Source organism: Schistocerca piceifrons, unplaced genomic scaffold (genome assembly GCF_021461385.2).
Source record: "Schistocerca piceifrons isolate TAMUIC-IGC-003096 unplaced genomic scaffold, iqSchPice1.1 HiC_scaffold_943, whole genome shotgun sequence".
NCBI classification, from domain to species: Eukaryota; Metazoa; Arthropoda; class Insecta; order Orthoptera; family Acrididae; genus Schistocerca; species Schistocerca piceifrons.
In genome coordinates, this window is record NW_025729216.1 from 617,501 (window position 1) to 622,500 (window position 5,000).

A 5,000-nucleotide genomic window follows, 5' to 3' on the forward strand; every position below is an offset into this window, starting at 1 on the left:
GCCAAGCCGACTAAGACAGCGATGGCGCCACAGTGCCCGCCTTTCGACGCCACCCACAAAGCCTGCAGCCTCTGTCGACCATAGCACCCATTCTCCAGTGGCTCTGCCGCACGAAGCCGTGGACCGGCAATGACTCCACCCGCACCCGTTCGTGGACCACCCCAACCGCCAAACGCGCACCTCCAGCGGATGAACGGCGGACGTTTCCCGCACTCGTAAAGTGCAATCCACCCCTATAACTTGCGTTTCATGAAGAGTTATTTCCAATATGCGACATTCCCGCTGTCCCTATACATGAGCCGCGACCTGTACCACTTACGAGCGAGAGACGCGATCGCGTTGCTTACTGTACGGCGTCCGATACCGAGCCATCAGCATGTCGGTCCCCATTCGCGTTGCACTCGCACTCGCACTCGCACTCGCAGTCGCAAAAACGTGGGGCAAATATATTACGCGGAAGAGTTATAACAGACCGAGCCCCACTGCATGGGGGGAGTCTTTGTCACTAATGTACACAGATGGAACATTTTGGACTGGAACCAGATTACCCGTACACACGGCGCTGATTAGTAATCAATGCAGAGCCATCAAATTACAGAATATATATACAACTGTCCGTATACATGCTGAAAGAGTGTGCCCACAATGGGAACCACACGTCAGCCAGACACTCTCATCACGCACCACTCTCTGCTTCTAACGGGCGCACATACAATATGTAAGCACCAGCATGGAACAACATCCAGTGCATCCTCTCCGCCACATTACACAATCCACACTATCACAACCAGACCAGGAGGTCCATGCGGAAAATAGAATATCCCCCCCTTTCGACATCCACCATTGCGCAGATAAGGCACCAATACCCACACATGTCCTATACAACGGTGCACCCAACATCACAATAGTACCTCCTGTCACAGCCCACAAACAATGACCTGAGTCAAAGACACAGGTCTGACACAAGCATAGAATTGGAGCGCCGCCTCTAATAAGCCAAAGGTGCATCCTGACGTGACAAATCTCATCATGTCACAAGCATTCACTTACTATAATCACTATCAACGAACGTGCCGCCCCCGCCCCCCCCCCCCCCTACACCTTTCCTTACAACAACGTGTAACCTAACCTAACCTATGTTGTACCTTAACCTAACCTATGTTGTGCCTTAACCTAACCCATGTTGTGCCTTAACCTAACCCATGTTGTGCCTTAACCTAACCCATGTTGTGCCTTAACCTAACCCATGTTGTGCCTTAACCTAACCCATGTTGTGCCTTAACCTAACCCATGTTGTGCCTTAACCTAACCCATGTTGTGCCTTAACCTAACCCATGTTGTGCCTTAACCTAACCCATGTTGTGCCTTAACCTAACCCATGTTGTGCCTTAACCTAACCCATGTTGTGCCTTAACCTAACCCATGTTGTACCTTAACCTAACCCATGTTGTACCTTAACCTAACCCATGTTGTACCTTAACCTAACCTATGTTGTACCTTAACCTAACCCATGTTGTACCTTAACCTAACCCATGTTGTACCTTAACCTAACCCATGTTGTACCCTAACCTAACCCATGTTGTCCCCTAACCTAACCCATGTTGTCCCCTAACCTAACCCATGTTGTCCCCTAACCTAACCCATGTTGTCCCCTAACCTAACCCATGTTGTCCCCTAACCTAACCCATGTTGTCCCCTAACCTAACCCATGTTGTCCCCTAACCTAACCCATGTTGTCCCCTAACCTAACCCATGTTGTCCCCTAACCTAACCCATGTTGTCCCCTAACCTAACCCATGTTGTCCCCTAACCTAACCCATGTTGTCCCCTAACCTAACCCATGTTGTCCCCTAACCTAACCCATGTTGTGCCTTAACCTAACCCATGTTGTGCCTTAACCTAACCCATGTTGTCCCCTAACCTAACCCATGTTGTCCCCTAACCTAACCCATGTTGTCCCCTAACCTAACCCACGTTGTCCGCTAACGTAACCCACGTTGTCGCCTAAACCTGCTCTGTAATTGTTATACGACTCGTTCAATTAGTGTAGTGTTGCCCACCCGCAACCCTCGCAATATAGTTCGCTACTCGCACTGCCCGCTCCCCTGTGTATCGCTTCATGTTAAACACCTTGCAAGTCTTGCTGACTTTCCACATGCTCCTGCTGTACACTGTAATGTGGATGGCAGCAGGACGTACATGCCGCCCCCCCCCCCCACCCCTCCCCACGTCCCCACGTCCCCACCTTGCCCCCTGCCTTCGCAAGCTGGTTGGTGACAAGTTTGCATGTTCAATGCCCTTCGCATGCGACGTACGCAGGCTACGTTGTGGTGCGGCCTGTGTCAACTGTCCGCTGATGTCGTACGCGTGAACCACAATCTGTACTGCACATTCGTCCTTATGTACTGAATGATACATCGTGGCACATGTGTGACCGTACAACGACTGCGCCCAAAAACGGCGGACCATACAGTGCAAATATTGTGCACGCAGCTACGTGTCGTCTCCCTATGAGAGCTGGATTGCAGTGTGGTACGCCATAGAGACGTGTGGGAGGAACGGACGCCGTGGATGGCGATCAGCATGAGCTGTCTGTTGATGTATTCGGACCTAGTCGTCTCTCCTCACACACCGTGATGGCATGGTGCACCGCGTTCCATATCTGCGACATGCTACAGAGGCCGGTTGACAGTCGTTCGAGCAATGGACATCGCATACGTACGGGGGCCACCTTCCACGTATTGTCTAGGCGTGCACATTTTGTTGCGTGTATGTGGGCAGACGTAGTGTGGCGTGACACCTGACACAGGCATGCAATAATCGTTGAAGTTGCAAATGGCGATGGACGCCTGCGTTTTCTGGTGAAGTTACGCAAATGAAGAAATGGTAACCTGTTGTGGTGCGGTTGTTCTCGCTAGGGGTGAATCGGTGATGGCGACGATAGGTTGAGGTACTAACCGGTTGTTCCAGCGATACCCACCATGCCGACGAAACTGAACGGCATCTGGGTGTGAAGCGATACGCGGCGGTGGCTGGGTGGGACCGTCCCCGGCCGGTGAGGGGGCGCCTCCCGGCGTGCTGGCCGCGCGGTGCGTGGGCGCACGCGCTACAGCCGGCTGGTGGGGGCGGCCAGTGGCAGGCGCGCCGGCCGACGGACGCGGCAGGCGTCGCAGCTGCGCGCCGGCGCACCCTGCGCGCGGCGCCGTGCGGCCAAAGTAGGTCCTCGCGGGCCCGGTGCGAAGCGCGGTGGACATCTTCAGTGTGCTGGTCCGATTGAGGACTGTGTGCGTTGAGGATGCGCCGCCGCCCGGCGCTCGGCGCCGCGACGCCGTCTGCTGCTCGGTCGCCCCAGCGGTTCTCGCTGGTGGTTTGTATCGCAGCTGTGCGGATGTGTTGGCGCGTGCGCTGTGCTGGGAGAGTTCGCTTCGGCACCCAAGTGGGGCTTTTGTCCTTCTGTGGCGCTGGCGTTGGAGCTGCCGGTCACCGTAGGTGGCGCGTGTTGTCTCCCGCCGGCAATGCCACGACAGCACGCTCCCGGGCCTCTGTCGGCAGCGGCAAGCTCAGTTGGGAGCACGGGTGGTCGCACCGAAAGCGTCTACTCGCCTAACTCCGGGCGATTGCGCCTCTCTCGAACCCGACCAAGTACTTGGGACGGCGCTGCGCGCCGCCGGGACCTGAGAGGGTTTCGAGGTGTATTGTGCAGGGGAGCTCAGCCTCCTCCTGTTTGCAGAATGATTGAGCGGACGCTTGCGTGTTCGCGCGGGCCCCCGGGACACACTCCCGGGCGGCCGGCTGCTCAGCTCTAGTTGACGCAGCTCCCTGGTTGATCCTGCCAGTAGTCATATGCTTGTCTCAAAGATTAAGCCATGCATGTCTCAGTACAAGCCGCATTAAGGTGAAACCGCGAATGGCTCATTAAATCAGTTATGGTTCCTTAGATCGTACCCACGTTACTTGGATAACTGTGGTAATTCTAGAGCTAATACATGCAAACAGAGTCCCGACCAGAGATGGAAGGGACGCTTTTATTAGATCAAAACCAATCGGTCGGCTCGTCCGGTCCGTTTGCCTTGGTGACTCTGAATAACTTTGGGCTGATCGCACGGTCCTCGTACCGGCGACGCATCTTTCAAATGTCTGCCTTATCAACTGTCGATGGTAGGTTCTGCGCCTACCATGGTTGTAACGGGTAACGGGGAATCAGGGTTCGATTCCGGAGAGGGAGCCTGAGAAACGGCTACCACATCCAAGGAAGGCAGCAGGCGCGCAAATTACCCACTCCCGGCACGGGGAGGTAGTGACGAAAAATAACGATACGGGACTCATCCGAGGCCCCGTAATCGGAATGAGTACACTTTAAATCCTTTAACGAGTATCTATTGGAGGGCAAGTCTGGTGCCAGCAGCCGCGGTAATTCCAGCTCCAATAGCGTATATTAAAGTTGTTGCGGTTAAAAAGCTCGTAGTTGGATTTGTGTCCCACGCTGTTGGTTCACCGCCCGTCGGTGTTTAACTGGCATGTATCGTGGGACGTCCTGCCGGTGGGGCGAGCTGAAGGCGTGCGACCGCCCCGTGCGTGCTCGTGCGTCCCGAGGCGGACCCCGTTGAAATCCTACCAGGGTGCTCTTTATTGAGTGTCTCGGTGGGCCGGCACGTTTACTTTGAACAAATTAGAGTGCTTAAAGCAGGCAAGCCCGCCTGAATACTGTGTGCATGGAATAATGGAATAGGACCTCGGTTCTATTTTGTTGGTTTTCGGAACCCGAGGTAATGATTAATAGGGACAGGCGGGGGCATTCGTATTGCGACGTTAGAGGTGAAATTCTTGGATCGTCGCAAGACGAACAGAAGCGAAAGCATTTGCCAAGTATGTTTTCATTAATCAAGAACGAAAGTTAGAGGTTCGAAGGCGATCAGATACCGCCCTAGTTCTAACCATAAACGATGCCAGCCAGCGATCCGCCGCAGTTCCTCCGATGACTCGGCGGGCAGCCTCCGGGA

General features: G+C 54.4%; 1 non-coding gene across 1 annotated transcript in view; it reads left to right on the forward strand.

Moving 5' to 3' along the window:
• The first annotated feature begins 3,816 nt into the window (after window positions 1–3,816).
• The window catches only part of LOC124772810, a 1,909-nt gene continuing 725 nt past the window's right edge, over window positions 3,817–5,000 (forward strand). Inside the window, exon 1 of the ribosomal RNA XR_007014270.1 lies at window positions 3,817–5,000. This exon is cut by the window's right edge and continues 725 nt beyond it. This is a non-coding gene — a ribosomal RNA (small subunit ribosomal RNA).